The following is a 26,051-nucleotide window of genomic DNA, read 5'->3' as shown; positions in this document are numbered from 1 at the left end:
GGTAATTAAAACTCTAATATCACTACTTAACCATCAAAAGAATGACCTTAGCCTAATAATTAGCTCAGCATTACCATTCCCCAATTTGCCTTGTTTTTGCTTTTGTTCTGAATGTTGACTGTTATTGAAATGCTCACTGGAATAGCAAAATTTTTATCTGGACAACTCTATCTCTACATTCTGTATGTAGTCTGTAACACTCTACCTGACTATTCTAGGACCAGAGTATAACTACGTGGCTGGTGTTTGTCTGATATTTCAGAAAATGCAGACCCCTTACACATTGATTTTCCTGCTTTAAGATTTTTACTTGCCACCAGGGACATCATCCAACCTGTAGAGCACAAGGTTTTCATGCCAGAGATCTTACTTTGAACCCTAGTACCACATGTAAACACCCCCACCTCACTCTCATACAGAATTCTATTATATGTGTGTGTGTGTGTGTGTGTGTGTGTGTGTGTGTGTGTGTGTGTGTGTGTGTGTGTGTGTGTGTTATTTAAAAAAAAGATTTCGGGGGCTGGGTGGTGGCGCACCTGGTTAAGTGTACACATTACATTGCACAAGGACCTGGGTTCAAGCCTAGGGTACCCACCTGCAGGAGGAAAGCTTTGCAAGTGGTGAAGCAGTGCTATAGGTGTCTCTCTGTCTCTCTTGTTCTCGATCTCCCCCTTCCTTCTCTTAATTTCTGGCTGTCTCTATAAGATAAATAAAGAATGAAAAAAAGAAAGAAAAATTTCTATTCTACTTTGCTTAATTAAAACCCTCTTTCTTCCACTGATAAATTTTGTGCAGATGCATCATTGAGAAAGTGTGTACTTACTATTTTCTATGTAATAAAGAGTCTAAAGTTGAAATTAGCTTACTATTATCTTCAGAACACTGCTACTCAGTTCACATAGAATAAACATTTGGTCTCTGGGAATTTAATGTAATTGCACCATCATTTTGTGATTTGCTGTACTTGACATCTTTTAACTCCCACAATTTTCTATATTTACTGAGAAGATAGGCTAAAAGGACTTCCCTGCCAATCAGTATGAAACTTCTCAGGACTATTTTAAAATTCATACTGAATTCATTCATTTTCCTTTATATACCATAAAATTTCAAATAAAAATAAGAAAAGCCATATTATTAAATTATTAAATCCAAAAGTTTAAAATTTTATATTATTTATTGTCTTTCAATGAATTTTATTACCTCTGAGAACATTTCTTTAACCTATAAAATCCTTCATTCTCTTATTTTTGCCACTACTAGCACCTTCTTATACAATGGTTAAGGATCAATATTCAAACAATATATTTACTTTTTAGTAGTAGAATGGGAGAAACAAAGTCAAGGGAGACAGATGACCTATGGCATTTTCACTATATCATGAGCAGCTTGAGAAAGAGAACTTTATTAAGAAGTGAAGGGACTGAGCTCACTTAACATGATATCAGCAAGTGAGATAAGCCAGAGAAAAGAGGGAGACAGGGAGTCAGGAGGTTGCGCAGCGGGTTAAGTGCAGGTGGCCAGAGTAAGCACAAAGCACAAGGACCAGAGTAAGGATCCCAGTTCGAGCCCCCGGCATGGCTTCCCACCTGCAAGGGAGTCACTTCACAAGCAGTGAAGCAGGTCTCCAGGTGTCTATCTTTCTCTCCCCCTCTCTGTCTTTCCCTCCTCACTCCATTTCTCTCTGTCCTATCCAACAACAATGACAACAATAATAACTACAACAATAAAACAACAAGGGCAACAAAAGGTAATGTACATAAATAAATAAATATTAAAAAAAGAAAAGATAGGGACAAATACCAAATGATCTCACTTATAAATAGGACCTAATAAAGAGGTAAAGGGAAAGGGAACCCAAAGTACAGTGTAAACTGTGCACAGGGTAACTGTGCATAGGGTATTGCATCCAAGCAAAGGACTCTGGTTAGAGAGAGGAAAGGAGAGAACTTTGAGGTCCTGGTACATAATGAAAATACATGAATATGTTGGTGACTGCACTATAAAACATTAACCTATGAAATAAAAAGATTAAAAAAAAAGATGTGAATTGGGTAGTTAGGTGGTAACACAGCGGGTTAGTGTATGTGGCGCAAAATGCAAGGTCTGGTGGAAGGATTCCGGTTCAAGCCCCCCCCCCCCCACACACACACACACACCTATAGAGGAGTTGCTTCACAAGTGGTGAAGCAGGTCTGCAGGTGTCTATCTTTCTTCTCTCCCCTTCTCTGTCTTCCACTCCACTCTCCATTTCTCTCTGTCCTATTCAACAACAACCACATCAATAATAAGACAATAATAACTAAAACAAGGGGAGGAAAAGGGTATAAATAAATAAATATTTTTAAATGCTCTAATTTTAAAAAAAGATGGGAACTGACAGTTTGTTGACATCTGTGTTAGGTATAAGAAAGGGTAAAATATTTCAAATATGTGTTTAATAAAGACAATGCTTAATTTTTTTCAAAGAAATAAAACAACAAGATCAAAAACTGATATTTGATTAGGAGGTTATTTGCACTTTTGAGCTCAAGCTTACAAACCCATAAAAATGACAATGATCCTTGCAGTGCTTAAACCACTCAGTACTGAGGAATCTATTGCCATTACTGCTGCCTCTCTTGGGGTTAGACTTCTCTTCCTCTCCTAAGTTTTGTTCTCCAGAGTATAAAATAAGCAGGAGCTAATATGAATTGAATGCTCAATGGATTCTGAGAAGTGAAGTTTACAGATTTTTCACCTCTGGTATTATAGCATATAGCTCAAAGCACATGGGTAGGACTTAGCAGAGATGAGAGAAATAATTATCACAAAGTTTGATTGATGGTGACATTCAGTAGCAGTCAATATTACCTCAGAAACAAAATATGCATCTTATTTCCATTAAAGCTCAGTAGTTATTATTATTTTTTCTTAGAGAGAGGTAGAGAGAACGAAAGAGACCACAGCATGTAAGCTTCCTTCAATGTGATGGATACCAGGCTCAAAAGAAGCTCATGCAAAACAGCAAAGCAGCAAACTCTCCAAGCGAGTTCTTGCAATAATCCTAATGCACTGATTATAATCTGTTATGGCTGTCTCACTCATAGTAACTATATAGCAAAGGGATAACAAATAAATTTGGTACTGGAAAAATTGCAGGATAAGAAAAGATATTTTCTCTTGTTTGTGAGTAAGCAAATTTCACCAGATTGTAATACTTCCATGTGATTTCTGAAACTCCTCTAAACTTGCTCATTAATATACATCAAGATGGTTTCCTACACAAGACACTTGTAATAAAATTTGGTGACTTTACACAGATTTGTTTATATTAGCCAGAGTTTCTCTCTTTTATGGCTTACTTATCTTAACTTTATTCTGAATCCTTCATGAATTTTAAACCATAGAAGATTCAATACCATGTAAAAGCAGCAATTGCCAATCATATTTCATTCACTGTCAAATGAAAATGGGTGCCAACCTAAGGGTAAGTTATAACTAGAATCACTATTAGGATATTAAGAAGAGAGAAAGACTTTAGACTGACTGTAAAACTTGCAAGCCTGTTACTATAACTTCTTTTTTAATTGTTATTAATTTACTCCCAGCCTGTCCCTATCTTTCCTTAGTGTGTCAGGACTCTGGAGAGGTAGGGGTCCAGAGTGCATTGGTGAGGTCCTTTGTCTGGGGAAGTCAAGTTGGCATTATGGTAGCATCTGCAACATGGTGGCTGAAAAAGAATTAATAAATAAAGCAGAACAAATTGTTTAATAATCAGGAACCTAAAGGCAAGAATATAGAAGATGAGATTTGGGTTCTCCATTTTGGAAAAAGCTAGTAGGTCTATTTTAGGTATATTCCAAGGAGCCCATGAATTTACTAATTTTTGCCAGAGCCTGACAGCTAATATGAGGATGAACTAAAGGTATTGTCTGGGGAGATGGTGTCAGAGTTGGAAATAGGACTAGAAAGCTGGATGAGGGCATAGAGTAACTCCCAAATATGGGAAAGGTATATACGTATCATTTATGGTGTCTTTTTTAGGTCTTTCTACTTGCTTACTGTTTGGGATCACTGCAAACTATTGTGCACTTTTGCTTTAAGGTATATTTTTCCCCTAACTTATGGGCACATGTGCACATGTGTTCTCTCTCATGATCCCTGATCTATATCTAGGTTCTGTGGCTTTGTTAGTAGGTGCACCACTCAATATGGAATTGAGCAGTCTATAAGCTAGGAACAGTCTCACCAGAGTGCTGGAGCTGGCTTGACATTCCATGTCTGGTGTCTCTGGACATAATCTGAAATGAACTGAGTGGAGGTGGCACTGGCTGCATTGATTTAGTTGAGCTCAGCAGATGCTGTATCAAATGGTATGGATCGAGTGAAGCATGCAGGAAGACAAGCCAAGCCCTAGAGTTTCCATGACTGGGAGAAATATGAGTTTTATAGAGAATGGGGAGGTTTCCTGCTGTCTTGGAGTTTAGGAAGACAATAGATAGTTATTATTGTAACCAAGTTACTAGGGAATTTGGTTTGAAAGTCCCATAGTTAGGATTTGCTATTATCATACAATACCTTACCATGATTTATGCCATTTAATGCTATTTATATATAGATGTATCTTACATAGTGACACAAGAAGTTGTTTCTGCTCTCCCTGGTCTACGACTGCAGCTGATTTATTATTTCAATTAAATAATCATTATTAGAAATGTATTAAAAATTCGAGCCCACTGTGAAAATTCAGGTTATTAATTTGAAGTCTTAAGTACTTAGTTTGAAGGAATATATACTCAGAACTAGGGTCTATGCATAAAAAAATTTGAGAGCTCCTGCCAGTTCTTTTCAATTTTTAGAGATAAGTTGAGCCAAGTGTAATAGTCTAATAGAATTTCCCTATAGGTGACGCTTTGCTTTTGTTTTTTAAACTTTACTATTATAACTAGTATGCACCTTGGTGAGCAAAGGTTTGGGTTTATTTTTCTTGGCTCTCCACGAGCTTCTTGAATTTGAAAGTCTATTTATTCTGTTTGGGTTGGGAAACATCTTGACTGGTATTTCTTTAAATGGTATTTCTCCAGTATATTCTCTTTTCTACTAAAGACATACCACTGATGTAGGTGCTGGTTCTCTGTCCCAGAATTTTTTTTTTAAGATTTATTTCAGGAGTCAGGAGTACAATGGGTTAAGTGCACGTGGCGCGAAGCAAGGACGGCTTAAAGATATCGGTTCAAGTCCCCGCTCCCCACCTGCAGGAGAGTCACTTCACAAGTGGTGAAGCAGGTCTGCAGGTGTCTGTCTTTCTCTTCCCCTCTCTGTCTTCCCCTCCTCTCTCCATTTTTCTCTGTCCTATCCAATAAGGACGCCATCAATAACAACAATAACTACAACAAGAAAACAACAATGACAACAAAAGGGAATAAATAAATAGATAAACATTTTTTAAAGATTTATTTATTTGTTGATGAGATGAAGAATCAAAAGATTACTTTAATTTCTGTGTAGGTTTATGTGAAGGTGTATAAGTTCAGTGTCCCACAAGCTAGGGAGGAAAAGCTTCTCTGAGTTTGTCCTCCGGGTATGAATTCCACTGTGGTGGTGTCTTCCTAAATGACTCAGGAAAACATTCTTCCAAGTGAGCTGTCCAGTCATGTTTTGTTGTTGTTGTTGTTCTTTGGTTTTTTTTGTTTGTTTATTTTGAGGGTACACTCACATCCATACCCCGTAAGGTTGGAATTTTAGATAAGCTAAAATTTTAATTCCCCTATCTTTCTGATATAGACTGAAACCCATGCAGACTTGGGAAAAGTCTGAAAACTCTACAGGGATGATGGAGCTGGCCAAAGCCCCCATCTCCTCTCTTATTTTTTCCTATGTGGAGTATGATGTTGACCAGATTATTATAGTTTCTGCTATATGTTATGCTTTCATTGGATAGCAGACAATCAAAATTCTAGCAGTTAAACACAATTACATATGACTTATACATATATAATCATAAGTAAAGGCTGTCTTTTTACAATTACTTTTTTAAGTGTGCATTTTTAAAATAATTTTTTATTCCCTTTTGTTGCCATTGTTATTTTCTTTTGTAGTTATTATTGTTGTCATCGTTGTAGGATAGGACATAGAGAAATGGAGAGAGATGGGGGAAGACAGAGAGGGGGAGAGAAAGATAGACACCTGCAGATCTGCTTCACCACTTGTGAAGCAACTCCACCACAGTTGGGATCAGGACTCAAACCAGGATTCTTATGCCCTTCCTTGAACTTTGTGCCACCTTTGCTTAACCCGTTGCGCTACAGCCCAACTCCCTCTTTTTACAAGTCCTAAAGAATTGGGAGTTTTTTTCTTTTTATTTTATTTTATTTTTTTATTTAAGAAAGGATTAATTAAAAAAACCATAGGGTAGGAGGGGTACAACTCCACACAATTCCCACCACCCAATCTCCATATCCCACCCCCTCCCCTGATAGCTTTCCCATTCTCTATCCCTCTGGGAGCATGGACCCAGGGTCATTGTGGGTTGCAGAAGGTAGAAGGTCTGACTTCTGTAATTGCTTCCCCGCTGAACATGGGCATTGACTGGTCGGTCCATACTCCCAGTCTGCCTCTCTCTTTCCCTACTAGGGTGTGTCTCTGGGGAAGCAGAGCTCCAGGACACATTGGTGGGGTCCTCAATCCAGGGAAGCCTGGCCAGCATCCTGATGGCATCTGGAACCTGGTGACTGAAAAGAGAGTTAACATACGATGCCAAACAAATTGTTGAGCAATCATGGACCCAAAGCTTGAAATAGTGGAGAGGAAGTGTTAGGGAGGTACTCACTGCAAACTCTAGTGTACTTCTGCTTTCAGGTATATATTTTGCAGTTGTTTATAGATACGTGTGAAGATATGCTGTCTTTCACAGAAACTGGTGTATATCTAGGTTTTGGGACTTTGTTAGAAAGTGAACCACCTGAGATGAAATTAGAGTATACTACGAAAGGAAAGGTCTCACCCGAGTAATGAAGCTGAAGGGTTGTCATTCCACATGTGAAGTCTCTGGACACAGTCTGAGCTGAAGCATGTTGAGGTGGCAATCATTGCGTTGGTTAGGTTGTGATCAGCGGATGCAATATTATTTGGTGTGGATTGGGAGAGGCATACGGGAAAGTGGACCCTATCCAAGGGTTCCAGGACTGGGGGAAGTAGAGGCTCTATAGTGGAGATGTGAGGTTCCTGCTGTCTTAGGGTTCAAAAAGACGATGGATAGTTAATGTTATCATCACATTAATTGGTAATTGGGTTAACTTTGAAAAGTCCTTTTGTTATGGTTTGCTGTACAGTACCCAGTATCTTGTATATATCTGTGCTATTGGATGATTCTAATCTACTTGGTCTAGGCTTTTGAGAGAGTCCGCATGTCAGTTAACACAGCCTATATATTAAAAAGATTCAGTTTGTGTTTTGAGAAACTTTGAGACATACAATTGATTTTCCCCCTCTCATATTAATTAACTACTGATTTATATGTCTACATTTTGCTAGGAGTGTACATAAACACCATTCCCACCACCAAAAGACTGTGACCCATCCCTCCCACCCACTCCCACCCCCCACTGGCCCAGGAAGCTGCATGTCTACCCCTCACCACAGGGTTTTTACTTTGGTGCCCTACTTACAATTTGATCAGGTCCTGCTTTTAGTTTCCCTTTCAGATCTTTCTCAACTTCTGTTGATGAGTGAGATCATCCCATACTCATCTTTATCTATCTTTTTTTTTTATTTTTAAGAATTATTTATTTTAATTAATTAATTTTTTAAAAAAATATTTATTTTATTTATTTATTCCCTTTTGTTGCCCTTGTTTTATTGTTGTACTTATTATTGTTGTTGTCGTTGTTGGATAGGACAGAGAGAAATGGAGAGAGGAGGGGAAGACAGAGAGGAGGAGAGAAAGATAGACACCTGCAGACCTGCTTCACCGCCTGTGAAGCAACTCCCCTGTAGGTGGGGAGCCGGGGTTCGAACCGGGATCCTTATGCCGGTCCTTGTGCTTTGCGCCACCTGCGCTTAACCCGCTGCGCTACAGCCCAACTCCCAATTAATTAATTTTTTTTTTTGAGTGGGATCATCCCATACTCATCTTTATCTTTCTGACTTAGCTCACTTAACATAATTCCTTCTAGCTCTGTCCAAGATGGGTCAGCGAAGGTGGGTTCATTGTTCTTGATAGCTGCGAGTTTTTTTCTTTTTTATTCTTTTGACTACCCAGCTTCTGCCTTACCCTTGCTATTTATTTTTTTATTTATAAAAAGGAAACATTGACTAAACCATAGGATAAGAGGGGTACAACTTCACATAATTCCTGCCATCAGAACTCTGTATCCCATACCCTCCCCTGATAGCTTTACTTTTCTTTAACCCTCTGGGAGTATGGACCCAAGGTTATTGTGGGATGCAGAAGGTTGAAGATCTGGCTTCTATAATTGCTTCCCCTCTAAACATGGACGTTGACAGGTCAATCCATACTCCTAGCCTGCCTTTCACTTTCCCTAGTAGGGAAGGCCTCTGGGGAAGCAGAGCTCCAGAACACATTGATGGTGTTGTCTGTCCAGGGAAGTCTGTTTGGCATCATGCTAGCATCTGGAACCTGGTGGTTAAGTAGAGAGTTAACATACAAAGCCAAAGGAATTGTTGAACTATCATGGACCTAAAGGCTGGAGTAGTGCAGATGAAGAGCTGGGGGGTCCTCCATTTTGTAGATAGCTAGTAGTCATATTTTAGTTAAATTCCAAAGGGCCATGGCTATACTAATTTTTTTTTTGTCTTTTTTTTTTTTTTTTGCCTGAGCCTGAAATCTGATATGCAGTTGGATCCTAAGTATTGTCTGGGGAGGTGATGTCATGGCTGGCAGAAGGACCAGAAAGCTGGATCAGGGAAGAAAGTAGCTCCCAAATATGGGAAAGGTATATAAAGAGTTTTGACTGTAAACCCAATCAATTTGATCTGATCTGATCTGATCTGGGGCCCATATTCAGCTTAGGAGCCTATGTGACCTCTGCATCCCTGTAGATCTGAGCTCACATTCTGTGGTCATGAGTAGGGATGTTCCAAGATGTCCCAATGTCAGGACCCATCTTCCTCTGGTGTAGCATAGAGTATATTGTCCATCCTCCCTTCGGTGGATGGAACATTCTCTACCATTGTTGATCCAAGTTGAAGGCAAGGTCCTATAGGGGCCAACAAAGGGTTCTATTGTGCTGTTCCTGATAGAAATGACCGGTAACAATAGAGAGACGGATTTATTCGAGGTCTAGGTCCATCATGCCTGTTTGGAAATCTCAGGACTCCCCAAATAGGGCCCCAGCTGATGGGGTGGTCTGTTAGTGACTAAAGAGTCATCGTTAAAGTATGCTAGTCTCTTGCCCTTATTCAGCCTTTGCAGTCCATGCTTTGATGAGGTTAGCTTTGAAGTGAGTGAGAGAACTGTAATAGGAAGTAGGTGAGGAGGTTATCTAAGTCTATGTAGACACTATTTCATTACGAACTTAACACTGACTCACTACAGACTATTGTGTATTTTTGCTTTCAGGTATATATTTTGCCCTAATTTATGGATACATGTGAAAATATGCTCTACCTTATGGGACCTTGTCTATATCTAGGTTTTGGGATTTTGTTAGTAAGTGAACCTCCTGGAATGGAATTTGAGACTACTATGAAAGGAAAGGTCTCACCCAAGTAATGAGGATAAAAGGTTGACATTCCATGCCTGAGGTCTCTGGACACAGTCTGAGCTGAAGAATGCTGAGGTGGTACCCCTTGCATCGATTAGGCTAGGATCAGTGTATGCAATATCATTTGGTATGAATTTAGGAGAATAGAACAAAAACTACAACCATTTATCTGGAACCAGAAAACATCTAGAATTGCCAAAACAATCTTGAGGAAAAGAAACAGAAATGGAGGCATCACACTCCCAGATCTCAAACTATATTTTAAAGCCATCATCAACAAAACAGCCTGGTACTGGAACAAAAATAAGCACACAGACCAGTGGAACAGAATTGAAAGCCCAGAACTAAACCCCCACACCTATGGACATCTAATCTTTGATAAGGGGGCCAAAAGTATTAAATGGAGGAAGAGACTCTCTTCAATAAATGGTGCTGGGAAAACTGGGTTGAAAGATGCAGAAGAATGAAACTGAACCACTTTATCTCACCAGATATAAAAAGCAACTCCAAATGGATCTAGGGCTTGGATGTTAGACCAGAAGCTATCAAATGCTTAGAGGGTGTTTTCTTTTTTCAGTGTATCAGTGTAGTTGGCATTTCTTCCAGTTAGCATGCAATAGTATTTTGATTCTGGTAGAAATAATAGATTCATACAGATCAATGTAGTCTCTAGCCCTCTGTGACAAGAGAAGACTTTTTCTGAAAAGATTGGTTAATCCCCCCCAACGGTGGAAATTATTCACATCAATTAATGTAAATGATAAAAAAAAAATCTCATAAGTAGCGTCCTTCAGAAAATTTCCTTCAATGGAGTACTTGAGGTCTCAGAATTCTCATTTATTCATAGTTTCTTCCTTACTAATTCTTATTCCCGGATTTCTGTTAAAAGAAAAAGGCTTGAAACTGCATGAAAAAACTTTCGCTGTGCAGGAAGTACTTTCAAAATACCATTCAAAGTATAGAATTTCTCAGATTCATATGTTCACCACCAGCCACTGCATTTTAATTAATTGAATTAAATGGAAGTAAATATTCAGATGCACATGTTGTGTATGCTATGTGCTCTATAGTCATGTGTGAATGTCTTGTAGTCCATTATAACTGATCATTCTAAATGACAATGTTTAAAGCCTTTATTTATTTATTAATGGGAAAGATAGGAGGAGAGAAAGAACCAGACATCACTCTGGTACATGTACTGGTAGGGATTGAACTCGGGACCTCATGCTTGACAATCCAGTCCTTTATCCACTGTGCCATCTCTTGGAACACCACTAAAGGACAATGCTTATATAGTACAAAACAAATAGAAAAAAAAGTTATTTGTTTTTAATTGCAAACATGGCCACTAAAGGACAATGCTTATATAGCACAAAACAAATAGAAAAAAAAAAGGTGTTTTCAATTGAAATCATGGCTAATAATTAGAATTTTCCACATAATGGTTATTAACTATGTTTTAAAAATAGAACATGAAATATATGGTCATACTTGGATAAAAGTTTGGTATAGCTAGTATTATAAGTTAGGGAAAAGTTCATCAAAATCAGAATGTAGTTTGAAAGGAAATTCATTAAAAATCAAAACCTACACTTTTAAAAAAACTTTTTTAATTGGTGAAATGTTGTTTTACATGTCTTTTGTCTCATTCACTAAAGAACTTTTGAGCATATTCTGTGACTTAGACTTGGCACATATGAATTATTGGACAGAATCTTAGAATAAATGACAGATAAAGACTACTAATTTAACTTTTTGTCTTGCAGAATCTCTTGGCTCTTTAAACAAAAATAGTCTCATTGAAACATATCTTGGCAGGGCTAGAGACATAACATGGGCATGACCCGGATTTGAACCCCAGCACCATGTAATGTTATATGTACTGGGAGCTTCAGGTCTCTGATGCCTGTCTGTCTGCCTGCCAATTTATGTATCTGTCATCATCATCATCATCATGTGAGTGAAAATAGTAACTTTGAATAGTAAGGCTCCACACCCACAGGAAGAAGAACTGAGTTGGGGGTGGAGAGAAAAAAAACACACTTAATCATACGGCATTGCACAGTCTTAATATTATAGAATACCAAAATATCATTATTAAAGAACAGTAATTGCTTACAAGTGGAACCTTTAATTGGAGATAGGTTATTCATTTAAAGCATCTCCAGTACTTAAATTTATTTACTTATTTTTAATTATTTTATCTATTTTATTTGATATTTTTGTAATCTCTGGGGCTTCACTGTTAGGGTTGACTTTTTCCACATAAGGAAACAGAGGCAGACAGGAGTCCGGCCATAGCCCAGTGGGTTAAGCGCACGTTGCGCAAAGTGCAAGGACCAGAGTAAGGATCCTGGTTTGAGCCCTCGTCCCCACCTGAAGGGGAGTCGCTTCACAGGAGGTGAAGCAGGTCTGCAGGTGTCTATCTTTCTCTCCCCCTCTCTGTCTTCCCCTCCTCTTTCCATTTCTCTCTGTCCTATCTAACAACAACAACATCAGTAACAATAATAATAACCACTACAACAAGGGCAACAAAAGGGAAAATAAATAAATTAAATTAAATAAAAAAGAAATAGAGACAGATAGAGAGAGGAAAAGACCCCAGAATGCTGTAGCTTTGTCCAGTGTGGTGGGACATATATGACAAAGCAGACACATTATCTGGGTGAGTCATCTTGCTGGTCTCTGGAAATTTAACATTGCAGTGTATTTCCAGGATTTAATATCAGACCACTATTTTGAAAATCCTTTTCTTTAGCTCATTTTTCCAATTAAAAAGTATGAAGATAAAATCTATGACTCAAACAGTTGCCTAAAATTTGGGGTGTATGATATATCAGAATAGTTAAATGTTATCTTAGAAATTTGGCATTCTAAAGGAATTGTTTCTGTGATTTTTAATATCTAGACACTTAGTTATCACTATTTAAGGATATTTAAGGAGGAAGTTCAGTTCTGGGATATAAAAAGGGGTCATAATATCTTTTCCATATAAGGATTAGGTGATGTGAAAGTGATAATCTACAAATAAAAAAAATTGATAATCTCCTTCAATCCTTAATTATCTCATCTAAGCATGGGATACTAAATGCATGAATATTTAATAATTAATATGTCAAGGCACAAATGAGCTAATTGAATGATTTTTAAAATTTAATTAACATAGTTAATGGTATACATTCACATAAATAGTTTATTGAATACCCAGATCATATCCCTGTAAACCAGGATATGCACACTTGCTAGAGCTGTGGCACAAAATTTTGTTTACAAGTATGTTTTGTTACCTTTCAGAGAGGAAAGCTAAAGATCTCAGCTGTCACTAATATGTACTAAGGGACTGGAGAATGTGATTACAACATGTAATTTCTGCAAAATAAATCCTGATTGTATAGCACAGGATTTATTATGCAGAAGAGAAGTAGGGTATAGTTACTAGCATGCTCATTCTATTCTTTTTTGGTAGAAACTTTTTTCCATTGTTGTTGTTGTTGCTATTGTTGTTGTTGTTGTTGGACATGACTGGGAGAAATGGAGAGAGGAGGGGGAAACAGAGAGGGGGAGAGAAAGATAGACACCTGCAAACCTGCTTCACCACTTGTGACACTATCCCCTACAGGTGGGGAGCCAGGGGCTTGAAACTGAATCCTTGAACTGATCTTTATGCTTCACACTGTGTGCTTAACCCAACCGGTCCCTGAAACTTCTTTTTCTTAATTGATGTTTATTGAGGAATTATTTTACAAAACTGTTGTCATTTCAAGGGTATAAATTCATGCCCCCCTCCAAATACTGACCACCCCACTTTCCTCACACATAATCAGTGCCCTTTTATTTTTCCATTGCAGGAAAGTAACCTTCCTCTCCCTCTCCGATTTTCTCCCCCTCCCCTTTAGTCACATCAGATCTTTGAAAATCAGGAAAAGCTTTATACAAGTGTCAGCCTGTGTGTTCACTTGCTTTGTTATCTAAATCTCATATGAGATCCTCTGATATTAATCTTTTCTTCTGACTTGGTTCACATAACAGTATCCACTCTAGTTCCATTCATGTTGCAGCAAAAGGCATGATTTAATCTTTTCTGGAAACTGAATGATATTCCACAGTATATATAAAGCACAATGCTTGTGTAGAGTGATAGTCTAATCATTATGCAAAAGGACTTTCACGCCTCAGGCTTTGAAGGCCCAGGTTCAATTTCTAGCACCATCATAAACCTTTGCTCAAAAATGATTTAAAAAAACAAACACTAAAATGTAATGGCCTTCTCCATCTGCCCCTGGGCACTTGTTTTTCTTCATATCTTGGTTATTATAAATAGTGCTACAGTGAACACAAGAGTGTGCATATCTTTTCAGATTAGTGCTTTTATGTCCCTCAGAAAAGACAACCAGTAGAAGATTGCTGGATCTGATGGTAATTAAACTAATTCTTATTGTTTTTGAGAATTTCTTTAATGATTTTTGGAGGTTTACTTAGCAAGTTTCTCCATCCTCCGTGTCCTCTCCAGTATTAGTTGTCTAGGATGTTGAGTGAATTTCTTTAATTCTTACAGAAGTGAGGTGATATCTCAATGTTATCTTCAATTACATCTCCTTGATAATAACAAAGAGCATTTTTTTCATATTTCTGTCGGTCATCTGAAAGTCCTCTTTTGTGAAGTTTATGTTTGGCTTTTCTCCCCATTTTCTAATGGGCCCTATTATTATGTTGCTGTTTACTTTAGTCACTTTTGGTATGTCTTCAGTACTACTCCTAAGTCCTATGTGTGCTGTATGAATATTTCTTCCATTCCGTAGGAAGTCTTTTTGTATTGATTTTCATTTACTTTCCTCTGCAGAAACTATTTACTTCTATATAATCCCATTTGTTTATTTTTGCTGTCATTTCCCTTGCTGTTAAGATTCAGTATCCATTGCTAGCAAAAGCGATTAGGAGATACTTTTACTTAGTTTATTTTGTGTAATTAATTAAGAAGAGTGATTGAGGGAGGTAAAGTAGTGAGTATGAAAGGAAAGTGCCTATGCCTAACTAGTAAATATTTTACTAGACACTTTATGTTGTCTAGGTATTTCTACTCTCTTGCAGAATTTACTAAATCTAAACCTACTGTGGACTATTAAGCACTTTTACTTTGAGGTATATAGTTGCATCTAATTTATGGATACATGTGTCCCTGGCCTATAACTAGGGTCTGTAACTTTCTTAGGTAGGGCACCATTTGAAATGACACTAGATAGTCCCATATGTTAGGAAAGCTCTCACCAGATTATTGGAGTTGGAAGGTTGACATCTAAGGCTTGGCATATCTGGATACAGGCTGAAGTGAAATAATGCATGGTGGCACTGGTTACATTGATTTGGTTGAGGTCAGCAGAGGGAGTATCACAGGGTAGGGGATTAACAGGGGAAGCATCAATAAGTATAAGTAAAGTCCCAGAGGCTCCAGAACTAGGAGAGATACAGATTTTAAAAAGAATGGGGAAGGTTCCTTTCTTAGAGTTTAAGAAGGCCAATAGATAATTATTGTTAAAACCAAGTTACTTGGGAGCTTGATTTACTTTGGAAATCCCATGGTTAGGATTTATTGTACAATACTTGACCTCACCAGGATTTATATGATTTGATGCTAACTATTAATGTCTATATCTTGGATACTGACAGGACTAGTAAAAAAAAATAGGACCCGATATATTCCTGAAGGCAATACTATGGAATGTTTTGCTTATATTTACTGCAATGTGTTTTATAGTTTTATATTTTATCCCAAAATCTTTAATCTGTTTTGAGTTAATATCTTTGCATGGGATGTAGCTGAGATCCAATATTCAGTGGAGATTTTATTGTACTCTCCATTTTGAGTTGGGAAGAGGGATGAATACTGGATGACCTCACATTTAAGTGAAATTTGGGAGACATAGACCAAAAGAGAGAACATGAAGTGGAACTTTCAATGGGGTGCAGGTGGGGTACTGCACCCAGGCAAGGGACTCTGGGGAAAGAATGGGGGGGAAAGAATCTTTGGGAGGCAGTTGGGCCTCAGAGGTTGGGGGTGAGAGCATTTTGCAGAGACATCCATGATGTGGAGCTGGGAAATGGTGCTCATGTGTAGAAAACTGTAATGTAAGCCATGAATCTGTGGGTGGGGGGGCTAATTGTATTTTCTTCCACCTTGGGGAAAAATGGGATTTGCTTCTATTTATAGATATGTTTATTTAAAATATTTATTAACATATTTGTTTTTGAAAGAGAGGCCAGAGCACCATTCAGCTTTGGAATATGTAGTGCCCAGTGTTAAACCTGGGCCTTCAGTTATGCAGAACCAGTTCTTTACCAATGAGCTGCTTACTCAACCTCCATGTTCACATTTAGTTTAATATTCCTGATATACACAGGTGTCCTTTCTTTATCTTTTAAATCTTACATGAGTTATATAAAATATATAATGCATATTCCTATATCTGCATTGTGTCTACATAGTTTGTATCTTTCTTGAAAAGTAGTCACTCTTCCAGTCAGATTCAATTTATTAGTGTACCTTTTCTGCATAAAATGGAAAGTATACATAAACACCTCATCTTGTCCATGATGAAATATGCTTGTCCTTTCTAATGGCATAATAAACAAAGATGTGGAGACAGTTTTGCTTCACTTCTGTATATTTGCAATCCTGATCTGCTCACAGCAATTAACAGTATATTTGTTGACCAATAAACAAGAGTATGGTCTTTATTTATTAGGAATATGTGAAAAAATAAATATTAATGGTTCCTTTTGAAGTCCCAATGCTTTCTGGGATGTACATCAATTGGCATGAACTATCAAAATCATTAATTTTACATGAGTAATAATTGCTTTAAAATAAGTTTTTATTATCTCTGTTTTATGTTGCTAGATAAGACATTTCAGATCTGATGAATGGTGTGGAACTATACATTTTAAACTTATAATCTGGTAACTATTAATAACAAATGCAAAATTATAACAAAAATATTTTATAGAATAATGAATGATATCTTCCACTTACCGCAAGACGGACTTCAAATGTAACATTGAGAACTTCCCTGTAAACTTATCATTGTAGATATTTGGTACAATTAAATAATTTAGATAATTGTGATATAAGTTGAGCATTTTCTGTAATAAAAAGGTTCAGTGTATTGGTTATAACCATAAGGCAAATAAAAATTTAAAATATAAATAAATTTACAGTGATATATACTTAAGAAGTACTTCATGTTATAAAGGAAAATATAGTATAAAAGGGAATTCCTTTCACTATCTGTAGACAGATATTAAAATCAGATATTCAAAGTAGTCACTAGACTTGTAAATTTATACTTAAATGAAAAAACACAAAACTATTTAATGTGAAGACTAAATGCAACTTTTAAATATTTTCTATCTTAATTAAATCACAAGGTGGGGAAACATTGGCAATAACACAAAGGATGGATTTCTAGGCATGCTCTGAGATGACACTGAGATAATTCAACTACCAACCTCTCATTGATCTCAAATGATCTTTATCCTTTGATCAATTCTGGAAAGATGCAGAGAAAATTGAGAAATTAGTTTAGAAATACTTGACATCTAACAGCTTGATTCTTTTTTTTTTTTTTTTTTGGTAACACAGTGAGTTATAACATTTCCTCCAGTTAAAAAAATAGAATATTCTCTATGTCTCTATTATATATGAAGTTATTTATATTTATATTCCCTCTGACAAATTTTCTTATAAATAATTGAGTGATTCTTATTTTCCCCTAATAAGGTATCAAATCAACCTCTCATGGAAAATATATCGTAGATATTGAGTAAAGATTTCTGTCTACTAAGAAATTAGTTATTGACCTAATTATAGGTCAATTTATGGGTTTTAAATTACCAAATAGTGTAAGAAATCTATGTAAGTAGTTAGATGAGGAGAAGAAATTTTTTTTCTGTGTGTGAGTGTATTTGTAAATAAATATACTGCCACTGACAGGTATCTGATTTAAAGAGTCAAAACCACTTCGATTTTATTCTCAAAGTCTATGAAAATCTCGTCCCTGTGTCATTCATTAATAAAAGGTGAAATTTAAACTCTGTCTTTAGAAATTCTTCAGATGACTACAGAACTGTTTCTGTAACATAGTTTGGAGAGAGATGAACCTAGAAAAATGCCATTCATATTATGTGAGGATATAAAATCCTTTTACAAGCAAGTTTCAAAAGATGTCAAACCAGGTGCTTCATCCTCCCTCAACCATAATTATCATCACATACTATATATGTTTCTAAAATTTCTCTTACTTAAAACTGCATTTATATCTCCATATGTTCATTGTCTTATTCTGATTGCATGTGAGCCTTATGAAAACTAATAACAACAACAACAACAAAAAAACGTATTTCAGTGTTCGGGGCCTGCTATCTGAAAAATGGTCTGTCAAATCCCACTGAATAAATGAATACAAATTAATTTCTAATAACTCACAGTTCAGCACTAGGTATACAACTAGAAATTAAAATATTATAAATTTTAGAATCACTTTTGGAGGTGTGACTATGGAGTAGGACCCCTTTCAGATCTCGTTCCTGATAAACTAGAGAAAAAAAGAAAGAAAGAAAGAAAGAAAGAAAGAAAGAAAGAAAGAAAGAAAGAAAAGAAAAATCACCTGAAAACTCAACAAAATACAACAAATATTTCTTCAGAAACTCACTAAGCTACAGCCACGAGATTAAGGATGCTACCATGATGCCAACCTGACTTCCCTGGGCAGATGACTTCATCAATGTGTTCTGGGACCTCCCCTCCCCAGAACCCTACCCTAATAGGGAAAGATACAAACAGGATGGGTGTATGGATCAACCTGACAATGCCCATGTCCAGTGGAGAAGCAATTACAGAAGCCAGACCTTTCACCTTCTGTGCCCCAGATATTGGTCTATCCTCCCAGATGGGTGAGTGTCAGGGGAAAATGAGCAAAGGGCTCTGAATTATAATTCCATTAAGACCCAGAGAGAGGAAGGGGGGGGGGAAGAAATTGTGGTCCAGGAGGTGGTGCAGTGGCTAAGGCACTAGACTCTCAAGCATGAGGTCCTGAGTTCAGTCCCTGGCAGCACATGTACCAGAGTGATGTCTGGTGTCCTCTCTCTCTCTCTCTTTCTCTCTCTCTCTCTCTCTCTCCCTCCTTCCCTCCCTCCCCCCTCCCTCTCTCCCTCTTTCTCTTTCTCCTATCTTTCTCATTAATAAATAAATAAAATCTTTTAAAAAAAAGAAAAGAAAGAAATTTAAAAAATACATCCAGAAGTTAGTAGGTTGACTCAGAAAGGAAGAGAAGGAATGACCAAAAAGGAAAAAAAAAAGAATACATATAGAAATCATAGTCAACCTATATGTGTGATCTTGGGAGAAATACTGCAGATTCCAATGTTTCAGTGGAGGGAATGAGAATACATAACTGTGGTGGTAGGAAAGATGTGTATTATACCACCATTATCTTATTATTTTGTAAATAAATCTTAAATAAATAACAAATTTTTTAAAAATTATATTCAGTACATATTCACTGTTAAAATAGTATAAAAGTTAACTTACACAGAACTTGTAACAGTCTTAAATATATCTAATACCTACATTATATCACTTATTAAATATTTTCAATTCTGTGATTTTCTTTACGTATTACAATAGTTTCTTTCCATTACAATGTATAGTCACAAAATAGCTCATATATTTTAAAAGCTAATATGTTGTTGTTTACCAGAAAAGAATTAGATCTCACAGAAAGAAGGAAATGTTTTCTGTGTTGGTTCAGATTGAATTGAGAGATCCTACTGATTTTATGATGAGCTTCAAGGGGCACAGAGAAAGATGAAACAAACCTATTGCTACTGAAATCTCCCAGGATTCAGACATAATTTAGTATATAACTGTGGATTCTTAAAAGAGTACAGTGATATATATATATATATATATCCATCTGCTTATACTCAGTTGTATTTTTCATGAGTCACATTTGATCTCTAGAACAAAAGTCATGGTGTCTCATAATTTTTTTTTAACAATTTCATTACTGTGATGTAACAAGAAAATAGCATTGAAAACAGAACAACAATCATACATATTGACTAAATAACGGACTTTACAGATGCAGGATGAAGACAAACCCTTTCTATAGACAAAATTATAGTGTAGTGTCCCACTGCCTTGTTTTTCTTTTTTTTAATTTTTTATTTTTATTTATTTATTCCCTTTTGTTGCCCCTGTTGTTTTATTGTTGTAGTTATTATTGTTGTTGTCGTCGTTGTTGGATAGGACTGAGAGAAATGGAGAGAGGAGGAGAGAAAGATAGACACCTGCAGACCTGCTTCACCGCCTGTGAAGCGACTCCCCTGCAGGTGGGGAGCCGGGGTTCGAACCAGGATCCTTATGCCGGTCCTTGCGCTTTGCACCACCTGCGCTTAACCCGCTGTGCTACAGCCCGACTCCCCCACTGCCTTGTTTTTCTAATAAAAGATAAAAAAAATCTAGAACATTGCCCACCTCTAGGATATAATGGTCGCAAGAACTGAACACGGGCCTTCAGGCAGGTTCCCCAGTCCCCACACACAGATAAACAAACTCAGAACCTAATTTTGCTTACAAAATATGTCTACATCTTTATATACATATTTATCTAATGAAGCATATAAGTCAATTAAAATTGTCAATTGATTTAATTTTTCAAAATATGACTATGTTTTTTTTAATATATTTTTAAATTACAGAACTACATGTCGACAGGAGTTTGAATCCATACCACCAGAGTTCTGAATCTTCACTCTCCCCACTGCAGTCCACCACAGTTCCCCTAAATTTGTAGACATGTGTTGACTATCATCTCTAAAACTATTTGTCCACATATATACAAAGGCTAACAAACAGATGAAAAGTTGCTCCAGGTCATTGATTGTCAGAGAAATGCAAATAAAGACAATATTAAGATACCACCTCACTCCTGTGAGAATGGCATACATCAAAAAGGACAGCAGCAACAAATGCTAGAGAGGCTGTGGGGACAGAGGAACCCTTCCACACTGCTAGTGGGAATGTAAATTGGTCCAGCGTCTCTGGAGAGCAGTCTGGAGAACTCTCACAAGGCTAGACATGGACCTTCCATATGACTCAGTAATTTCTCTCCTGGGGATATACCCCAAGGACTCCATAACACCCAACCAAAAAGATATTCATACAACTATATTAATAGCAGCACAATTCGTAATAGCTAAAACCTGGAAACAACCCAGGTGCCCAACAACAGATGAGTGGCTGAGAAGGCTATGATATATATACACAGTGGAATACTACGCAGCTATAAAAAACAATGAACCCACCTTCTCTGGCCCATCTTGGATTAGTTAAAATCTTAAATTAAAGATACCTGTTATCTCCATATGTGTGGGTGTGCATGTTTGCACAGAAATATGCTCTAGCACAATATCTATTGGGTGCCAACACATTTATGTATATTATGTGATGATTTATTGATTGCAGTAGCAACATTGAACCAATACACATACTAAACTTATGTACTGCATGTTTTATTGGGGTATTAATGGTTTACAATGAATACAGTTGTTGATACATGTGTAGTAAAGTTTCACAATTTTCTGAAAAATATTCTCAACCCCAGCCAAGGCCCTCCTCCATCATCATGTTCCAGAACTTGAAAGGCTTCAACTCAGAGAGTCTTTTGCTTTGGTGCAATACACCACTCCAAGTTCTACTTTGTATTTCCCTTTCTGTTCTTACTTATCAACTTACATCCATTTTTTTGTTGGGGTTTATAAAAGACACAATTTCATTAGGTAAATAAAAGCCATAATGGGAAATAAAAAGAGAGAAAGCTATTCAGCCATGAGGCAAGAACATACTTGGGTCCCTGGAGAAAATGAGATGAACAACAACAAAGGGGGAACAGCCAAAGGGCTGAACTTCCACCAGATGTATGATAAGTAATCTCTTATACCCACAATCCCTCTCTAGTTTACTTTCTATGTTATATGTTTTATGCTCATGATACCATCTATATGCTAATTGAATAAATAATCCATAAGTCCTTTTGCTTATAGTCAAAACAAGTTCTTCCTACCAGACCATGAATGAGATCATCTCATATTCATCCTCTTTCTGGCTTATCTCATTTAACATTATTACTTCAGGCTTTGTGCAAGAGGAGGTTAAGAAGATGAATTCGCCATTTTTAATAGTTGAGTAGTATTGCACCATGTATATCTATCACAACTTTCTCAGCCACTCATCTGTTGTATACCTACATTGCTTCCAGGTTTGGGCTATTATAATTTTTTAAGTGAATGTTTTTTTTCTGTAAAAACAAAAAAGACTGTATTAAACTTTTGGCATCTGTGAAAGAACTGAACACTTTTAGGCTATAGATGTAATCTCTTATTCAATCTGGGCCACCACAAAGACAGACAGGGATTTTTTTTCTTCTTGCATCCTAGTGCAAACCAAAGAACAACAGTAAACTGTTCGATGGTCTATCAGTGGATTCAGGGGCTATTATAAATTTTGGTGCTATGGGGGCCGGGTGGTGGTGCACCTGGTTGAGCACACATGTTACAGTGTGCAAAGATCCAGGTTTGAGCCCCCGGTCCCTACCTGCAGGGGGGAAGCTTCACAAGTGGTAAAGCAAGGCTGCAGATGTCTCTCTGTCTCTATCAACCCCCTCTCTCTCAATTTCTGGCTTTCTCTATCCAATAAAATAAAGATAACAAAAATACTTTTAAAATATATTTAAAAAATATTTTGCTGCTATGAACAAAGGTATATACAGATCTTTTTGGATGGGTGTTTTTAGTTCCTTAGGGTATATTCCAAGGAGAGGGATTGTAGGGTCATAGGGTATGTCTATTCCTAGCCTTGTGAAAATTCTCCAGACTGCTCTCCACAGGGGTTGGACAGGTGACATTCTCACCAGCAGTGCAGGAGGGTTCCATTACTCCTGCAACCTCTCCAGCATTTTTTTTTTCCTCCAGGGTTATTGCTGGGCTCTGTGCCTGCACCATGAATCCACTGCTCCTGGAGGCCATTTCTTCCCCTTTTTTGTTGCCCCTGTTGTTGCAGCCTCTTTGTGGTCATTATCTTTGCCACTGTTGATGCTGTTTGTTATTGGATAGGGCAGAGAGAAATGGAGAGGGGAGGGGAAGACAGCGAGGGGAGAGAAAGATGGACACCTGCAGACCTGCTTCACCGCCTATGAATTGACTCCCCTGCAGGTGGGGAGCCAGTGGCTCGAACTGGGATCCTTACGCCGGTCCCTGATGCTTTGTGCCACATGCGCTTAACCCACTGCACTGCAGGACACCTTCCCCCCCCAGCATTTGTTTTTAACTATGCTTTATGATGTATGTCACTCTCAGGGGTGAACTGATATCTTTTTTTTTTTTTTTTTATTTAAATTTTTAATTTAAGAAAGGATTAGTGAACAAAAGCATAAGGTAGGAGGGGTACAACTCCACACAATTCCCACCACCCAATCCCCATAACCCACCCTCTCCCATGATAGCCTTCCCATTCTCTAGCCCTCTGGGAGCATGGACCCAGGGTCGTTGAGGGTTGCAGAAGGTAGAGGGTCTGGCTTCTGTAATTGCTTCCCCGCTGAACATGGGCGTTGACTGGTCGGTCCATACTCCCAGTCTGCCTCTCTCTTTCCCTAGTAAGGTGTGTCTCTGGGGAAGCTGAGCTCCAGGACACATTGGTGGGGTCTTCAATCCAGGGAAGCCTAGCCAGCATCCTGGTGGCATCTGGAACCTGGTGATTGAAAAGAGAGTTAACATACAAAGCCAAACAATTTGTTGAGCAAACATGGATCCCAAGATTGGAATAGTGGAGAGGAAGTGTTGGGGAGGTACTCACTGCAAACTCTAGTGTAATCCTGCTTTCAGGTATATATTTTGCAGTAGTTTATGGATACGTGTGCGCATACGCTCTCTCTCACAGAAACTGGTGTATGTCTAGGTTATGGGACTTTGTTAGAAAGTGAACTACCTGAGATGAAATTAGAGTGTACTATAAAAGGAAAGGTCTCACCCGAGTAATGAAGCTGAAGGGTTGTCATTCCACACGTGAAGTCTCTGGATACACTCTGAGGTGAAGCATGTTGAGATGGCAATCGTTGCTTTGGTTAGGTTGTGATCGGCGGATGCAATATTATTTGGTATGGATTGGGAGAAGCATACGGGAAAGTGAGCCCTATCCATGGGTGCCAGGACTGGGGGAAGTAGGGGCTCTATAGTGAAGATGTGAGGTTCCTGCTGTCTTAGGGTTCAAAAAGACAATCAATAGTTAATATTATCATCACATTATTTGTTAATTGGGTTAACTTTGAAAAGTCCCTTTGTTATGGTTTGCTGTACAGTACCCAGTATCTTGTATATAGCTGTGCTATTGGAAGCCTCCAATCTACTTGGTCTAGGCTTTTGAGAGAGTCCGCATATCAAATACGTAGCCTATCTATTAAAAAGATTCAGTTTGTCTCCTGAGAACCTTTGAGACATACAATTGATTTCCCCCTCTCATATTAATTAACTACTGATTTATATGTCTACATTTTGCTAGGAGTGTACATAAACACCATTCCCATCACCAAAGGACCGTGACCCATCCCTCCCGCCCATTCCCACCCCCCACTGGCCCAGAAAGCTACATGTCTACCCCTCACCACTGGGTTTTTTCTTTGGTGCCCTACTTACAATTTGATCAGGTCCTGCTTTTAGTTTCCCTTTCAGATATCTTTTTATTGTCTTACTTTGTATTTCTCCGACAGTCAATGACTTGAAGCATATTTTCTTTCTTTTTTTTTTTAAATATATTTATTCCCTTTTGTTGCCCTTGTTTTATTGTTGTACTTACTATTTGTTGTTGTTATTGATGCCATCTTTGTTGGATAGGACAGACATAAATGGAGAGAGGAGGGAAAGACAGAGAAGGGGAGAGAAAGACACCTGCAGACCTGCTTCACCACTTGTGAAGCGACTTCCCTGCAGGTGGGTAGCCGGGGGCTCGAACCAGGATCCTTATGCTGGTCCTTGCACTTAGTGCGCTTAACCTGCTGCACTACTGCCCGAATCCCCAAAGCATATTTTCATATGTCTGTTGGCCTTTGGGATCTCTTCTTTGATGAACATTCTGTTCATATCTTTTCCCTGCTTTTGGATGGGGTCACTTATTTTTTGTTGTTGATTTTGATGATCTTTTTATATACTTTGGTTATTAGCCTTTTGTCTGATGTATATCATGTAAAGATCTCCCATTCTGTAAAAAGTTCCTTTGTTTGGGTGATGGTATCTTTTGCTATATAGAAGTTTTCCAATTTAATGGAGTCCTGTTGATTTATTTTAGCTTTAGTCCTTCTTGCAAATGGATTTGTATCTTTAAAGATGCTTATAAAACTTAGATGTAAAAGAGTTGTGACAATATTTTTCTCTAAGTGTTTCATAGTTTCTGGTCCACTATCCAAGTCCTTGATCCATTTAGAGTTTAGTTTTTCAGTAAAGTTTTTCATTCTTCTTCACTTTTCAATCCAATTTTCCCAAAGCAATTTTTAAAAATAATTTCCTTTCTTCACTTAATCTATTGGGTGCCCTTATGAAAAATATAGATGTCCATAGGTGTGGGAGAACTATTTCTAAGCTTTCTTACTTCTATTCCACTGGCCAGTGTGTCTGTTTTTGTTCTAGTACTGGGCAGTTTTTTCCAGTGGTTTGATAGATAAGGAATGAAGTCTAGAAAGCGTTTTCTTTTCTAATCATAGTAATTGATTTTCTAGAGAATATTGATCTTACTATTTTCTAAAACAGAAATCTGACTTCCACAGAAACATGATTTTAAGAAAATATTGGCATATTCCCTATAAATTAAACCCCATATTAAAAATGTTAACATTATTTTCAAATATATAGACTCCCCTAATACTAAAAAAAAAAAGCTAGGAAAAATCTAAGACTACACACAGTAAACTAATTGCTAATTTAGATTTTCCATAAAATAATTCAAATTGTGGGGCAAAGGGTAATGTGCAGATTCAAATATTTAAGAGTACAGTTAAAAGAAGTTCATTCTCAGAAAATATTTATATCAATGTCTAATGTCAGAGACTCAATAGAGTGGAATGCCTGGAGGTCAGTTCTAGGACTCTAAAGCAGATCTGAGCCAGTTTACTAGGCTCATATTATATAGTTACAAAGAGATGAACTGAAAATTTACGAGTCAGAAAACACTCTATTGTGGAAGCATTCCTTTTATGTAACTGTATATTTCTTCTAATTTGTAGTAGGACCTGGCTCTTAAAAGTT

At 37.4% G+C, this 26,051-nt stretch overlaps 1 non-coding gene across 1 annotated transcript; it reads right to left on the bottom strand.

Annotated features, from left to right (window-relative positions):
* Window positions 1-22,128: 22,128 nt before the first annotated feature.
* LOC132538859 (small nucleolar RNA SNORA31) lies at window positions 22,129-22,251 on the bottom strand. Its single transcript, XR_009550169.1, has one exon. It is a non-coding gene; the product is annotated as a small nucleolar RNA SNORA31 (small nucleolar RNA).
* Window positions 22,252-26,051: the final 3,800 nt, after the last annotated feature.

This window comes from Erinaceus europaeus, chromosome 5, assembly GCF_950295315.1.
Source record: "Erinaceus europaeus chromosome 5, mEriEur2.1, whole genome shotgun sequence".
In the NCBI taxonomy this organism is placed as follows: domain Eukaryota; kingdom Metazoa; phylum Chordata; class Mammalia; order Eulipotyphla; family Erinaceidae; genus Erinaceus; species Erinaceus europaeus.
This window is presented reverse-complemented; position numbering and strand designations above follow the sequence as displayed.